We start from the raw sequence: 18,135 nt of genomic DNA on the forward strand, positions 1-18,135 counted from the left end.
TAGTGTGAGAGTCCAGTCCATAGTGGATCTAACATAATAGTGAGAGTCCAGTCCATAGTGGATCTAACATAATAGTGTGAGAGTCCAGTCCATAGTGGATCTAACATAATAGTGAGAGTCCAGTCCATAGTGGATTTAACATAATAGTGAGAGTCCAGTCCATAGTGGATCTAACATAATAGTGAGAGTCCAGTCCATAGTGGATCTAACATAATAGTGAGAGTCCAGTCCATAGTGGATCTAACATAATAGTGAGAGTCCAGTCCATAGTGGATCTAACATAATAGTGTGAGAGTCCAGTCCATAGTGGATCTAACATAATAGTGTGAGAGTCCAGTCCATAGTGGATCTAACATAATAGTGAGAGTCCAGTCCATAGTGGATCGAACATAATAGTGAGAGTCCAGTCCATAGTGGATCTAACATAATAGTGAGAGTCCAGTCCATAGTGGAGCTAACATAATAGTGTGAGAGTCCAGTCCATAGTGGATCTAACATAATAGTGTGAGAGTCCAGTCCATAGTGGATCTAACATAATAGTGTGAGAGTCCAGTCCATAGTGGATATAACATAATAGTGAGAGTCCAGTCCATAGTGGATCTAACATAATAGTGTGAGAGTCCAGTCCATAGTGGATCTAACATAATAGTGAGAGTCCAGTCCATAGTGGATCTAACATAATAGTGAGAGTCCAGTCCATAGTGGATCTAACATAATAGTGTGAGAGTCCAGTCCATAGTGGATCTAACATAATAGTGAGAGTCCAGTCCATAGTGGATCTAACATAATAGTGTGAGAGTCCAGTCCATAGTGGATCTAACATAATAGTGTGAGAGTCCAGTCCATAGTGGATCTAACATAATAGTGAGAGTCCAGTCCATAGTGGATCTAACATAATAGTGTGAGAGTCCAGTCCATAGTGGATCTAACATAATAGTGTGAGAGTCCAGTCCATAGTGGATCTAACATAATAGTGAGAGTCCAGTCCATAGTGGATCGAACATAATAGTGAGAGTCCAGTCCATAGTGGATTTAACATAATAGTGAGAGTCCAGTCCATAGTGGAGCTAACATAATAGTGTGAGAGTCCAGTCCATAGTGGATCTAACATAATAGTGTGAGAGTCCAGTCCATAGTGGATCTAACATAATAGTGTGAGAGTCCAGTCCATAGTGGATATAACATAATAGTGAGAGTCCAGTCCATAGTGGATCTAACATAATAGTGTGAGAGTCCAGTCCATAGTGGATCTAACATAATAGTGAGAGTCCAGTCCATAGTGGATCTAACATAATAGTGAGAGTCCAGTCCATAGTGGATCTAACATAATAGTGTGAGAGTCCAGTCCATAGTGGATCTAACATAATAGTGAGAGTCCAGTCCATAGTGGATCTAACATAATAGTGTGAGAGTCCAGTCCATAGTGGATCTAACATAATAGTGTGAGAGTCCAGTCCATAGTGGATCTAACATAATAGTGTGAGAGTCCAGTCCATAGTGGATATAACATAATAGCGAGAGAGTCCAGTCCAGTCCATAGTGGATCTAACATAATAGTGAGAGTCCAGTCCATAGTGGATCTAACATAATAGTGTGGGAGTCCAGTCCATAGTGGATCTAACATAATAGTGAGAGTCCAGTTCATAGTGGATCTAACATAATAGTGTGAGAGTCCAGTTCATAGTGGAGCTAACATAATAGTGAGAGTCCAGTTCCTAGTGGATCTAACATAATAGTGAGAGTCCAGTCCATAGTGGATCTAACATAATAGTGTGAGAATCCAGTCCATAGTGGATCTAACATAATAGTGTGAGAGTCCAGTCCATAGTGGATCTAACATAATAGTGTGAGAGTCCAGTCCATAGTGGATCTAACATAATAGTGAGAGTCCAGTCCATAGTGGATCTAACATAATAGTGTGAGAGTCCAGTCCATAGTGGATCTAACATAATAGTGTGAGAGTCCAGTCCATAGTAGATCTAACATAATAGTGAGAGTCCAGTCCATAGTGGAGCTAACATAATAGTGAGAGTCCAGTCCATAGTGGATCTAACATAATAGTGAGAGTCCAGTCCATAGTGGATCTAACATTTCAAAGTCCTCATGTGTCCAGGGATGTATTTCCTGAGTTCATAAACATAATATAAATAATTTAAAAAAAACTACCAAAGATTTTGTTATGCTAAAAAATATTGATGTAATCATAGTAGTATCGACGAGATACGCTCCAGATCTTGGTATCATTACAGTGGATGTCAGGTGTAGATCCACCCATGGCATTTGTTTACTATTGTTTTGCTCTTGTATCCTTCCATGGTGTGTAGGGAAGCATGTTTAGCTATTCCTCATCCTGCAGTGATAATGGTACTTGTAAGAAACTTACTTTATTTGTCTTCATGGAGGCGAGGATTAGTGATTTAAAAGTAACCATGTCTTAAAATTTTTTCAGCTGAGGGTGTTTCAGTGGTATAACTTCTTTTTTATCTTTAGTTTTTATGCCAAAATGTGTTCATTCTCTCTTTTCTGGCTCCACACTGTGTCTGCTTGTAAGTACTCTGTGTGTGTGCGCTGCCGAACATGCTCCTCTGCTGGTAAAACCAGCAATGTCACGACTTGCCGTCATGTTCATTAAATTAAAAAAGGGGGGCGGGGACCGGTACTTTTTAGAGGCGGTATAGTACCGAGTATACTTCATTTGTGTCGCGGTACTGGTACTGGTACTGGTACTGGTACTGGTACCGGTATACCGACAACCCTGGTTGTAACATAACAAAACGTGGATACAGTGAAGCGCTGTGAACACTTTACAGATGAACTGTATGCCATTCAGTTGTTTACTTAGCTGACACCTTCCGCTCAAGGCCCCATTCCCAATCGCCTTAGCAACCAGTCAAGGTGCTCTAACTTTACCTCGGTCTAAAATAGTAAATAAATAAAAGTAACGGATGGATAAATAGTCCTGGTCAAAAGTTTACGTACAGGTGTAAAGAACATCATGTCATGGCTGTCTGGAGTTTCTAATCATTTCTACAACTCTTATTTATTTTTTTTGTGATGTAGTGATTGGAGCACATACTTGTTGCTCACAAAAACATTCATGAAGTTTGATTCTTTTATGAATTAATTATGGGTCTGCTGAAAATGTGACTTGGTCAAAAGTATACGTACAGCAATGTTAATATTTGCTTACATGTCCCTTGGCAAGTTTACCTGCAATAAGTCGCTTTTGGTAGCCATCCACAAGCTTCTGGTGGAATTTTTGACCACTCCTTTTGACAAAATTGGTGCAGTTTCTGACATGGACTTGTTTCTTCAGCATTGTCCACACGTTTAAGTAAGGACTTTAGGAAGGCCATTCTAAAACCTTCATTCTCGCCTGATTTAGCCATTCTTTTACCACTTTTGAGGTGTGTTTGGTGTCATTGTCCTGTTGGAACACCCGACTGTGCCCAAGATCCAACCTCCGGGTTGATGACTTTAGCTCAGGGGTAGGGAACCTATGGCTCTAGAGCCAGATGTGGCTCTTTTGATGACTGCATCTGGCTCTCAGATACATCTTAGCTGACATTGCTTAACACGATAAGTAATGAATAATTCTGCTGGTAATCAGTGTTAAAAATAACATTCAAAATATAAAACATTCTCATGCATTTTAATTCATCCATCCATTTTCTACCGCACCTGTTCAAGAAGTCGCATTATTGGTAAGAATTATTTTATTTATTATTGGTTAGCTTCAGAATAAAAATCATATTAAAAATAATAGGAGACTTAATGTACTCTAAAAATGTTGTTATTAATTAAAAATGCATGCATTTATTTGTGTTCAGTGTTAAATGTGCAGAAATGGCTATTTTTGGGACGGTATCAGATCCCCAAATAAAGAGAACATTTAAGGATAGTATCGCCTTAGCACGTAGGAGAATTTTGCTGGAGTGGAAGTCACCTTTTTGCCCCAAAGCCTCCTTATGGCTTAAAGACATCATGATGTATTTAGATCTGGAGAAAATAAAGTTCAATCTTAGGGGGGCAACTGGGAGGTTTTATTCTGTTTGGGGCTATATGGTTGACCACATAGCTAAATTAAAGACGCCTTTCATAAACCAGCTTCTTTTTTTTATTTATTATTATTGTTTTCATTATTTATATTTATTCCGGGTGTATATTTACTATCTGCCTATGTTGAGAAGAAAGTGATGTACTAATTATTTTCCATTTGTGACTGTACCTTTAATTTATGTAGGGGAGGGGGAATATGTGTCTGGGGTATGTGTTGGGTTATTGTTCTTGGAAGTGGGTGGGGAAAAAAAGGGGAAAAATATATTTACTGTTTTATGGTACATTTTAATACCTGTCAAATTCAATAAAAACATTAATTTAAAAAAAATATATATGATATGGCTCTCACGGAAATACATTTTAAAATCTTTGTCTTTCATGGCTCTTTCAGCCAAGAAGGTTCCCGACCCCTGCTTTAGCTTGTCCTGAAGAATTTGGAGGTAATCCTCCTTTTTTATTGTCCCATTTACTCTCTGTAAAGCAGCAGTTCCATTGGCAGCAAAACAGGCCCAAATCATAATACTACCACCACCATGCTTGACGGTATGTGTGGTGTTCCTGGGATTAAAGGCCTAACATATTGCTGGCTATTGTGGCCAAACAGCTCTATTTTGGTTTCATCTGACACCACATGGACAAAGATAAGACCTTCTGGAGGAAAATGTGATGGTGTGTGTGTAACCGGGGGTCTTTTCCTCTGCGTTGTGTGGATTTTACGAAACACGACCAACACCATTGGTTGTTCAGCTGCACTTTACTGATAATACACAGAATATAATTGTTGTCAATAACTTTTTTTTATCGTCGAGCCCCTACACAAGTAAAATAATGAAAAAGAAAGTGTCAGGCTTGCCACTGCCAGTTTGTTTATGTTTACTATTTCCTGTTTTTAGTTCCTGTCAGCACTCTTATTTTGTCTGTTTCCTGTTTTTCCCCCCCTGTGTGCTGTTTCCCCTCAACTGCGGCTGATTGGCACCTGGCCACACCCGGTGTCAATCAGCCCGCTTCTATTTGAGTCCGTTTTTGTCCTTCAGTCAGTTGTTGCTACCTGTCGTGTCAATGCAGCGTTGTGGTAAGCTATATTTGATAGTGGTTTTGTAGCTTACTGCCTTTTGTTCCCTGCTTCCAAGTTTGTTTTCATATTATAAGTACAACTTCTGTTTCTTGCTGGATATCTGCTAGCTTCCACACTAGGCCTTTTTGTTTGTTGTCCGCCTCGTGCGCGCTATGTGTTAGTACCCTTTTGTTTGTTCTAGTTGTATTGTTTTAATGAAATCATGTTGTCCTATTCAATGCCTGCCTCGTCTCTGCATCTTGGGGTTCGTCACAAACTAACTGACAGAAAGTGAACTTAAGTGCTTAACAAGACAATACATTTTCTGTCGTCGCATGTACGCCTACCTGTCCCGTTATCGTAGACAAAAGGGAAGTTGGAAGGCGGGTCCAACGCATATAAAAAGACAGATGTCAAAGTGATTATTGCTGTAGGAGGGACTACCAGACAATTGACAAAACATCGAACAACATCAGGTATTTACACATTTTGTGTAATTATAACAATAATACCATTATTATTTAAAAAAACATAGTTGACCCTGTTGCATGTGGACAATGCTGAAGAAACAAATCCATGTCAGAAAACCAACAAATGTTCCAACAAGAAAATTTCCTCACAAACAAGTCAAAAGTGGTAAAGGAATGGCTAAATCAGGCTAGAATTGTCACGATCCGTGTTCAGTTGAATTATGTTCTCTTAGTTTTGGACTTCCTTAGTTCCTGGTTGCACTTCCTTGTTTGTTTTGTCACTATGGTTACTTATGATTTTCACCTGCCTCTGTTTTTTGGGACACACCTGTGTCCAATCAAGAGACTTTATTCAAGCCTGCCTTTTTTATCACTCGTCCTGGGTTCCTTGTTTGCAGTAAGCAACAGTCATGTTTATGTACTTGTTCTAGACTCTGTGCTAAGTGTTAGCCTTAGCTTCCCGTGTGTTCGGCACGCTGTTCTTTCATTTTTTTCTGTCTGTTCAGTACAGTGTATTATTTATTCAATCAAATCCTACCTTTACGTTTATGTGTCCTTGTGCGCATTGGAGGAAGGATCCAGCATAAAGATGCGACCTCCATGTGACAAGAATGAAGGTTTTAGAATGGCCTTCCCAAAGATCAGTGGACAATGCTGAAGAAACAAGTCCTTGTGAGAAAACCAACACATTTAGCTGAACTGCACCAATTTTATCAAAAGGAGTGGCCAAAAATTCAAGCAGAAGCTTTTGGATGGCTACCAAAAGTGCCTTATTGCAGTGAAACTGGCCAAATAGCCATTCGTTTACCACTTTTGACATGTGTTTGGGGTCATTGTCCTGTTTGGAACACCCAACTGTGCCCAAGACCCAATTTGAGCTGATAAATTGTAGCTTGTCCTGAAGAATTTGGAGGTAATCCTCCTTTTTCATTGTCCCATTTACTTCCTTTAAAGCAGCAATTCCATTGGCAGCAAAACAGGCCAAGAGCATAATACTACCACCACCATGCTTGACGGTAGGTAAAGTGTTCCTGGGATTAAAGGCCTCACCTTTTCTCTTCCAAACATATTGCTGGGCATTGTGGCCAAACAGCCTAAGTTTTGTTTAATCTGACAACACATGGACAAAGATAAGACCTCACCGGTGTGTGGACAATGCTGAAGAAACAAGTCCATGTCAGAAAACCAACACATTTAGCTGAACTGCAACCAATTTTGTCAAGAGGTAGTGGTCAAACATTCAAGTAGAAGCTTGTGGATGGCTACCAAAAGCGCCTTATTGCAGTGAAACTTGCCAAAGGACATGTAAGCAAATATTAACATTGCTGTACGTATACTTTTGACCCATAATACATTCATAAAAGAACCAAACTTCATGAATGTTTTTTGTAACCAATGTAGTCGCTCATCCTGTTCGTGACGCCACTTAATGTAGTAGAAAAGTTTGAATCTTAAAGAAGAACAATAGAGAATTTGTTACAGAGGTTTATTTACTCATAATCAGATGGTACAAAGTTGGATTGAATGGATATGATTACAGACAGTGTCTCCAGAGACAAAAGAATGTGCACCCTCATGAAAGGAATTAAAAAGAGCGCACACCAGGATCGGTCTTCCCTTCTTATTTAAACGCTCCCTGATGGGCTGAATATAGTACAACAACCCATGTAACTGTCCAATGTCCAACTATCACCCACAACAGAACTAGCACTTGGTCAGGGTGACTTGACCTCTTATGTCTTGTCCCTCCCAATTAATTCAGTTTCGAGGTAACCCAAGGACAGACATGTTCCACTACACCAACAACTATGTGCTCAAATTAAAATATCACAAATAAATAAGATATGTAGAAATGATTGGAAACTCAAGACAGCCATGACATTATGTCCTTTACAAGTCTATGTCAACTTTTGACCACGACTGTACGTCAAATCTTTTATACTGTGCTTGCAGGCACACCTTTTTCTCTCCTGTCCTCTTTTCAAACTCCTTCACTGTCTCCGAGAGGACAGTGCATGAAACAAAACCATTCACCATTCTCCCTGAGAAAAGGAAGTAGGGAAACCCAGAAGAGGATGCGAAAACAGAATCAAAAACCTCGGCGATTAATATCAAAGTTAGGCAGGGAGCATTTTGGTTTAAAAAACCAAAGTGATATAAGGAGTAGTCTTGTACAGGAACGTGCTAGTAAAAATGTCCGGCAGGTGGGATTTAGCTATGCATAAATAACCAAACTGCAGCCATAAAGGTGTAATTGTCTGACTCTCCCAAGCAGGCCACCTCTTTTATTATCTGCGGGGACGACATGGAAGACAAATAGAACTTTCCCATCCGCCGTGTTCCTGCACTCAGAATCAATATCGGCATATAAAAATCTCACCCTGCTTGACCGCCACTCGCACAGGGCGAGGAAACGCCATGAAATATTAAGCTGCCTTTTTTTTTTCCCTTCTATAAATGAGGAAGTCAATTCGCGAGGAGACTCACAAAGCACACATCACCTGCCCGCCATCACTCCTCCTATGCTAAGTACCACATTTTTTCCGACCATAGGGCACACCGGATTATAAGGCTCATATATAGTGGGCACCAGCGTGGACGGCACATTTTAGCTCTTATTTCCAAAATTGTGTACACTACTAAATTGGGGTCTTATGGCCACTTATGTGGACATTCATACTGCCCTCTGTTGGTGTCAGAAGAGTTTAACATAAAATGAAATTTTGGGGGGGGGAAAAGTGTAAAAATAAGAATTAGCATGTCACTAAACATGAAGTACACATCTGTGTACTTATGGACTAAGTACATCATATCGAAAGATGATTTTTAGTTTGTATTCTAATTAGGCTCCAATAAGCCCAAATAGCAAAGAGAAATAAAAAATAAACAGTTGTGGGGCGGCATAGCTCGGTTGGTAGAGTGGCCGTGCCAGCAACTTGAGAGTTGCATGTTCGATTCCCGCTTGTGCCATCCTAGTTACTGCTGTTGTGTCCTTGGGCAAGACACTTTACCCACCTGCTCCCAGTGCCACCCACACTGGTTTAAATGTAACTTAGATATTGGGTGTCACTATGTAAAGCGCTTTGAGTCACTTGAGAAAAGCGCTATATAAATATAATTCACATAATTCACAGTTTGGGCCTTAAGAGTTTATATTAATTTAATTTTTCTAAATGGAAAATACTTCCTTGGGGTCTACTTCTTTCTTGACTGCACTTAAATGTAGAATATATGTAGAACATATTTATATTATTCATATATAATATATCATATATAATATATGATATAAATTATATTTATTATTATTATTATTGTCTATTTTGAGTAAACTGCATTGCTGAATTTCCCCCAGGGATCAATAAAGTACTTTCTATTATTTTCTATTCTATTCTATAAATGGTAAATGGGTTATACTTGTATAGCACTTTTCAAATTTTTTTTAAGGAACTCAAAGGGCTTGGACACTATTTCCACATTCACCCATTCACACAAAAAGTAGCAAAAAGATAGGAGTACGGTAACATGGATGTGCAGTAAATGAGTGTTTCCATGGTGGAAGCCACGTAGTACACGCTTAACTCCTTTAAATATGGCACCAGTTGTAAATGGTAAATGATGTATGGGCGATACTTGTATAGTGCTTCTCTACCTTCAAAGTCAGGGGTCCCCCAAACTTCTGACTAACGACACCATGTCTACGGTTTGGGACTACAGTATTTTAAAGTGTCTCTGACGGATAAAAAAACTGGCAATTTGCAATAACTGCAAAAAGTTGGTTATGCGAGGAGGAACCAAGACGTCTTCCTTTAATACGAGGAATTTGACCTCCCACCTCTTCAAGAATCATACGGAGATACACAATGATGGGTGAAAAGCAAAAACCGGAAAAAAGTAGTACCACACAGTTGTCGCTTAAAGACTCCACCGAGAAAAAACAAAAATACAACAAAAACCACTCTGGGGCGAAAGCTCACGTTGTGGTCAGGGACAACGCAGGCAGTATGTCAAAAGCTACGGTGGAGTTTGGTGTGGAAAGTCTCAAGGCAGCATTCCAGAAGCTCTGGCTGACTGCTAGGCCACTTCAAGCACTCACCACCAGCTTGCAGAACATTTGATTTACTCAAACAAATATGTTAGAGCAGGGCAGATTGAGCCCAGTTTATAATTCCCTGTTATACAATATGTCAGGCAGTCTACTAAAGCAGGACTATTTTATTGTTTACTTTATTACTCTAGTATACTCTGGACTGGAGCTGTGTGTCTTCATTGTTTTTGTAGCTGTTGTTTTGAGGCATGTTTCAAAAAAATGATACTAATGCACTTTCTTAGACTGAGACTTCGACTTTGTGAAAGTCAAAGTATAGTAGTTCCCATAGTTGTTGTGGTTATCAGGATTATCTCAGGGAGAGCATATCTCAAATTCCATGCTGCTGTTTTGAGGCATGTCAAAAAAATGATGCACTTTGTGACTTCAATAATAAATATGCCAGTGCCATGTTGGCACTTTTTTGGGTTGAAGTTGTTCTCTTATTTTGGATAATCTTTTTACATTATTTGTTGCATCCAGCGGGGCATCACAACAAAATTAGGCATAATAATGTGTTCATTCCATGACTGTATATATCGTATCAGTTGATATCGGAATCTGTAATTAAGAGTTGGACAATATCGGGATATCAGATATCGGCAAAAAAGCCATTATCGGACATCTCTAGATTGAAGTAAGAACTTCACACTATTTTATATTAGAAATGGCAACAAATGAAGATAATTGTCCCATAATGAGAGCATAGAAAAAAGAAGTTTATCAACTACAGCGTTAACACGGACTACAATGGCGGACAGGCACACATTTCCTGGACTCATGCAGATCCCAAATACAGATCAGCAGGCAGTAGATGTCAGGAAGTGTCGGTGACAAACACCAATATGCAGAGATGGCTGGCTTGATGCAGGAAAACATGACTTTTAATGTGAAGTGAAGTGAAGTGAATTTATATAGCGCTTTTCTCTAGTGACTCAAAGCGCTTTACATAGTGAAACCCAATATCTAAGTTACATTTAAACCAGTGTGGGTGGCACTGGGAGCAGGTGGGTAAAGTGTCTTGTCCAAGGACACAACGGCAGTGACTGGGATGGCGGAAGTGGGAATCGAACCTGCAACCCCCAAGTTGCTGGCACGGCCACTCTACCAACCGAGCTATACCGTCAAAAATAAACTGCAGGAACCAGAAAACAGCTAACAGGATAGAGCAAACAGGAACCAGGAAACGGCCAACAATACTCCAGGTATAAATAGTGGCGGGCTGATTGACACCAGGTGTGGCCAGGCTGCCAATCGGCTGTACATGAGGGGAAACCGCACTCGGGGAGACAAACAGGAAACTGAACCAAAAATAAGAGTGCTGACAGGAAGTAAAACACAAAGAGGAAAAACTAAAACATAACCAAACTGTCAGTGGCAAGCTAAGAGGTTAAAAAAAAGTAGTTTTTGCATAGAATTGCAAGGCAAAACACCAGATTATATGTTTGTTTGATTGATTGAATGATTAAAACTTTTATTAGTAGATTGCACAGTTCAGTACATATTCTGTACAATTGACCACTAAATGGTAACACCCCAATAAGTTTTTCAACTGGTTTAAAACAGGGTCCACGTTAATTAATTGATGTCTTTGCGGTCCTTATGCACACACCATAACAATACTCAAATGTTGAAGCACAGTACGTCTGACTATGTTCGCCGTAATTGCTCCCACAATCTATTAAGCAGTGCGGCTCATAGTTTACCAATCCAATCCAATCCACTTTATTTATAAAGCACATTTAAACAACAATAACGTTTCCAAAGTGCTGCACAGCCATGTTAAAAACAATTGTAAAAAAAATAAAAAATTAAAAATAAAATAAAATAAAATAAAAAAAGTATATATATATATATATATATATTATGCTCCACCAATGACTGAATAAAAACAAAAAATAAATAAATATAAAACCAATAAAAACAATATAAAAACAAATATGATTAAAAACGATTTTAAAGGGTAAAATCAATTAAAACAGTAAAATAGAAATCAAATTGTATAAAAAACACAGAGGACAACAGAGAACAGAGCGATGTGTTGATAACGTCCTCGTCTCTTTGTTAGCAGCTAACAAGCTAAGCTAACTAGCAAGCTAAGCTAACTAACAAGCGAAGATAGCACGTACAAAGTCGTACAAAAAACATTTTGACCTTTTTTTAACGCGGTGTGTAATGTTCTATATTCTCAATGAAACATTTGACGTTTTGGTGTTGTTCACTGGCGTCATCTTGCAGTCCACACATTTCTCTTATGTGTAACTGCCATCTACTGGTCACACTTATTGTAGAAAAAAAAAAACAGCTCTGAGGTCGGTAAGCACAACCAGGATTATTCCGTACATTAGGGGCTGCGGTTTATAAGGTGCAGTGTCGAGTTTTGAGAAAATGAAATGATTTTATGTGCGCCTTGTAGTCGGAAAATTACGCTAATTGCTTGTTCCCAGGGTGCAGTGCTGGCACACAAACACACTCAATGGCGGAGGTATTCAAAAAGCAGATGCTGCTTCAACACGCCATTAATTAAAAATGATTAGCCGCTACTTTTGTTAAGTTGTGTGCACAACACGCCACGTCGAGGCACGCGCCGCCGCCGCCTCATTTTTCAAGCCCTCACACGTCCGCTGAGGAGACGATTCTGCAGCGCTGCATTTTCCGACCAGACCGCATATGGCGCCGGCTCTCTTTCAGCTATTATGAATGATGAGTTCCGCTCTCGTCCGAGGAGCTTTATAAATGGGGCAGTTTTTCCTGAGAGAGGGGGGCGGGGGGGGCTTGAGATAGTCGCCATAGCAGCAGCAGCGGCTCTATGATGACCGTCTGGAATGGTGATCAATTCCCTTGGAAAGTGACTATTAAATACTGTCTGTTATTTGGTACCTTGGTTGAAATAACAATTAGGCCGACTCTGAGGGGTATCAATGTCAATAAGATCTGCTTCTTCCAACTCCTTTCGGACACGTTGAACGGTGTTGACGTCATCAACTTCATTGGAGCTCCGTTGAAGGTATTCTCTGGCTGTGCGGAGAGCACTTGTTATGTTGTTATCTACTGTTATCTACCTCAGTAGAAGCATTTAAGTCTCACCTTAAAACTCATCTGTATACTCTAGCCTTTAAATAGACCTCCTTTTTAGACCAGTTGATCTGCCGCTTCTTTTCTTTTTTCTCCTATGTCCCCCCCACCACAAGGGAGGGGGTCCGGTCCGATAACCATGGATGAAGTACTGGCTGTCCAGAGTCGGGACCCAGGATGGACCGCTCGCCTGTGTATGGGTTAGGGACATCTCTACGCTGCTGATCCGCCTCCGCTTGAGATGGTTTCCTGTGGACGGGACTCTCGCTGCTGTCTTGGATCTGCTTTGAAGTGAACTCTCGCGGCTGTGTTGGAGCCACTATGGATTGAACTTTCACAGTATCATGTTAGACCCGCTCCACATCCATTGCTTTCGGTCCCCTAGAGGGGGGGGGGTTGCCCACATCTGAGGTCCTCTCCAAGGTTTCTCATAGTCAGCATTGTCACTGGCGTCCCACTGGATGTGAATTCTCCCTGCCCACTGGGTGTGAGTTTTCCTTGCCCTTTTGTGGGTTCTTCCGAGGATGTTGTAGTCGTAATGATTTGTGCAGTCCTTTGAGACATTTGTGATTTGGGGCTATATAAATAAACATTGATTGATTGATTGATATTATGGGACAGAGCGGCAGGTTTCGGTGAGAAAATGGTGGTAATAAGTCGGCTCCTACCGTAGACATGAGCGGAGAGTTTGCGTCATTCTTCCTGCAGCTGCGGACTCTCTTGACTCCTTCCAACAGCCGCCCCCCCGACCGTCGGATGCTTACACCTAGAGGGGGTGTGGGGGGTTGCCCACATCTGAGGTCCTCTCCAAGGTTTCTCATAGTCAGCATTGTCACTGGCGTCCCACTGGATGTGAATTCTCCCTGCCCACTGGGTGTGAGTTTTCCTTGCCCTTTTGTGGGTTCTTCCGAGGATGTTGTAGTCGTAATGATTTGTGCAGTCCTTTGAGACATTTGTGATTTGGGGCTATATAAATAAACATTGATTGATTGATTGATTGATTGATTGTTAACTCGTGCAAGGCCTGATAATCCGACAGAAGCACATTTGCCGTCTCAGGCCTCCATTTTTTTATACTTTTTAAGGTCAAGGCAAGTGTTGCTTTAAAGGAGGGCTCATATTTTAGGGCACCAAGGCAAATATTTTATTCCGAGGCAGAGGCTTTAAACCAGGAGTGTCAAACTCAAATCCAGAGTGGGCCAACATTTAAAAACTGAACAAAGCCGCGGGCCAAATTGAACAAATTCACCTTTTAATAGGACCTAAACAAGTTTTGCATTGAATATTGAACAAGCAAAGCTTATGTTACTTTATAGTGACATGCAAAATGGAGTTTCAAATAATAATAATAATAATTACAAAAATATCAATGGCATATCAAATAAAATTTGAATAAAAATGTAATGCCTCTTTTCTATTTGCAGCCCTCTGAGGGAAGTATCAAAATGAACTTTCTCCAAAGGCTAATAATACATTTGAAAATAAAATAACAATAAAGAATGAATCAAACATTCAAGTAGCCAGAGAAAGTGCAAGAAGGGGCGGCCTCATGTCTCACACCTGTTTTCACTAATCACCACAGTATTATTTAAGCCTGTCTGCTTCTGTTGTTCATCCTGGCAACATCACCTTCTACCACCCTCGATCACCTGCTACGCACCTTGTAAATCAATGCCAATGATCCATGTCCCGTTCTCGTCCTGTTCCAAATTAAGTTTTCTTGTTATTTATGCCAAAGTGCAAATTTTTGTTTACAAAGCCAAGTTTTTGTACCGCCTTTTGTTTGCTTCCTTTTTTTGTAGTTTGTTAGTTTAATAAATAAAATATGTGATTACATTCACGTCTTGCTCGCGCCAACTTTCCTTTACCTCGAGAAGACAATCCACGCCCAGATGTACAGCTTAAGTTGTTCAACAGGGCGGCATAGCTCGGTTGGTAGAGCGGCCGTGTCAGCAACTTGAGGGTTGCAGGTTCGATTCCCGCTTCCGCCATCCTAGTCAGTGCCGTTGTGTCCTTGGGCAAGACACTTTACCCACCTGCTCCCAGTGTCACCCACACTGGTTTAAATGTAACTTAGATATTGGGTTTCACTATGTAAAGCGCTTTGAGTCCCTAGAGAAAAAGCGCTATATAAATATAATTCACTTCACTTCACAGAATAAAAATGTTAATTATTGCTCAGTTTGCTAAACTGATTTGCTTTAACACTGAATATAAAACAAGCAACGCTTATATAACTTAACAGTGCAAAATCAACTTTTAAAAAACAAACGAAAGAATATCAATGGCATATTAAATAAAATGAAAATTAAAAAAATGGTGGTAGCGTCCCGGAAGAGTTAGTGCTGCAAGGGTTTCAGGGTATTTGTTCTGTTGTGTTTATGTTGCGAATATTCTCCCGAAATGTGTTTGTCATTTTTGTTTGGTGTGGGCTCACAGTGTGGCGCATATATGTAACAGTGTTAAAGTTGTTTACACGGCCACCTTCAGTATGGGTGTTGACCAAGTATGCGTTGCATTCATTGCGGTGCGTAAAAGCCGCATATATTATGTGACGGGGCCGGCACGCTGTTTGTAGGGAGGAAAAGAGGACATGACGACAGGTTGCAGAGTACGATAAAGGCAGGGTCCTCAATATTGTTGTCTGGGTGGAAATCGGGAGAAATTCAGGAGAATGGTTGCCCCCGGGAGATTTTCGAGAGGGGCACTGAAATTTGGGAGTCTTCTGGGAAAATTGTGAGGGTTGGCAAGTAAGAGTATTAGCGGTGAATGCGGTGTTACAGCGGCACCACTGCTGTATAATACCGGCGGGCCAGCTCTAATGTTAATTGGATTTTGCCTTAAGGGCCAAATTAAAATACACGGCAGCCAAATTTGGCCCGCGGGCCAGAGTTTGACACCCATGCTTAAAACCATGCATATATGTATATATATATATATATATATATATATATATATATATATATATATATAACTATATATATAGTTATATATATATATATATATATATATATATATATATATATATATATATATATATATATATATATATATATATACATATATATATATATATATATATATATATATATATATATATATATATATATATATATATATATATGTATATCTATATATATATATATATATATATATATACACACACACACATACGTATGCACATATATATATATATTAGGGCTGGGCAACGATTACAAATTTTAATCGAAGTTAATCGCACGATTTCTCCGATTAATCGCGATTAACTGCATTGTATACACAAAGCCCAATAATGAATTCAAAAGTAGTGTGTAGTGCACCTTTATTGGAATATTCTCTCACATGAACAAAAGCGCCAAAACATTTGTTGTGCAAACACAATTTAAATCAGTCCTTGTTAAACAGTAGCAGTTAAATAGCATATTTGATGAAAATCAACTCCAAAAATGTAAATACAAACATTTAAGCTTATTGCCACTGCCAGGGTATTTAAGTTATCCTGTTTGTTATGGAAAATAAATATAATCTACATACAAATCTCTGAGCCACAATCATAACATCTGAACAGGCAATTTCTGAGGTAACAGCAGAAACATTTTTTTTTATCAGGGATCTTACGTTTAAAAAACCTATATTATAGGTAGTGGGCTGTTTTAGGGAATTTTTGATCAAATCATCTGTAGTAGCAATATTAATAATGTTGTGTTTATTCTGCGTAGTGCACTTAAAATAATTATGACCATATCTAGGAATTGATATGATGGGAATTTTCCGATTGTTTGCTTGGTGCTTTGATAAACTGAAGGCATCATATACATGGTACTATATTGTGATGTTATGAGCCATGGAAAAAAAAGAACTACCCTACCCAGCATGCAACAGGAGTGAGGAGCATGTATAGGTTGTGTCGCCATGACGGCATCTTGTATGTTGTGATATGCACGCTCTGAAAGTAAACGTTAAGAACTCAGCCAACACTCCTGGTCTGCATTATTGATAAATAGACAGACAACACATATACTCCGCTGCTTCACAGGCCGCTGGATGTAGCCGGCAAAGTATTCCCATGCTAGCTAGCCGCTCTAGCAAGCACGCCTCATTCAGTCCAAAACGGCCCGATCTATCCACATCCAGAATTGTCTGGCGGTCGTAAGTGATCCCGGAGTGACCACGCTGTAAGCCAGCCATGACATTTGCAGAATTGTCCGCTATTTTTGCCAAATGTTCCATCTTTACCAAGAGCCCCTACACGCCGGGCGACGCCATCTTTTTAAGAAAAGGCGTTAACAAAATAAAAGCATGTAAACAACATACGCAAATGTGCGATAAAATAATTGTCGGCGTTAATAGATTGATGAGTTAACTCGTAATTAACGCATTAATTTGCCCACCCCTAATATATATATACAAGTGTAACAACCTATTGGGGTGTTACCATTTAGTGGTCAATTGTACAGAATATGTACTGTACTGTGCAATCTACTAATACAAGTTTCAATCAATCAATGAATACTGCGTAGATAATACCATCTAAGTGATGCAAACCACTGGTTGCTCAATGGTTCATTATAGTCTTCGTTCCAATCTATAGAGAAGATCCCGGCTAGAAAGTTAGCCTACCCTCTTGCTACGAATGTGTTCATATTTTTTCTCCATAGTCTCCGATTTGCTGCGTCGGTCGTCTCTCTCGGATAAAACGTGTCTCTCACAGAGGAGTGGAGTAAATACCGCAGACAGTCGCTGGCCTCCGTTGTTGTGTGGTCAAGGTTGTTGACTTTGTCTTCTGATGCCTATTTCCATCAGGATAACCATCAATCACCTGTCCCAATCTGTCAAACGTCTCCCACATCAGCTTCTTAAATAAGACATAGCTGTAGGGCGGGGGCTCAGAGACTTGATCGATGCCAACTGTGCCGTCGTATCACACCCAGTCCACCTCTGTGCCGTCTATGTGTATTGATCCCCGTTCTTTGATTTCATCATTTACCCCTAGAAACCCCAACAGTGGTCAATACATCACTGAGAATGTAGACCTCAACTCTATTTACAGTTCTTGCTCCTGTACGCAGTCAATCATTAGTAGTGCAGGTCCACCTTTGTCGTGGTCTTCAATTACAGCTTCTTTTTCCTTCCTTCCTTCCATCCATACATTCTATACCGCTTGTCCTGCTGGGGGTGACCGGGGAGGGGTCATTATCGCCTACCTGTGGTGCATATCCATATGCAGTTGTGTAGTTTTTTTGAAGCTGAATATACAGAGGATGAACAGCTGCTTATAGAAGCCAGCACAAACTAGTATTGTTCTAATACCGATAACATTTTAGTACTGGTACCGGTACCAAAATGTATTTTAATACATTTCGATACATTTCTAAATAAAGGGGACTTTATTT

General features: G+C 39.9%; 1 protein-coding gene across 5 annotated transcripts in view; it reads left to right on the top strand.

The window, feature by feature from the left end:
* Positions 1 to 18,135, top strand: part of pcdh15a (protocadherin-related 15a) — a 564,893-nt gene that overhangs the window by 328,477 nt on the left and 218,281 nt on the right. The gene's annotated exons all lie outside the window — the stretch shown is intronic.

The sequence above is a fragment of the Nerophis ophidion genome, linkage group LG09, assembly GCF_033978795.1.
Source record: "Nerophis ophidion isolate RoL-2023_Sa linkage group LG09, RoL_Noph_v1.0, whole genome shotgun sequence".
NCBI classification, from domain to species: domain Eukaryota; kingdom Metazoa; phylum Chordata; class Actinopteri; order Syngnathiformes; family Syngnathidae; genus Nerophis; species Nerophis ophidion.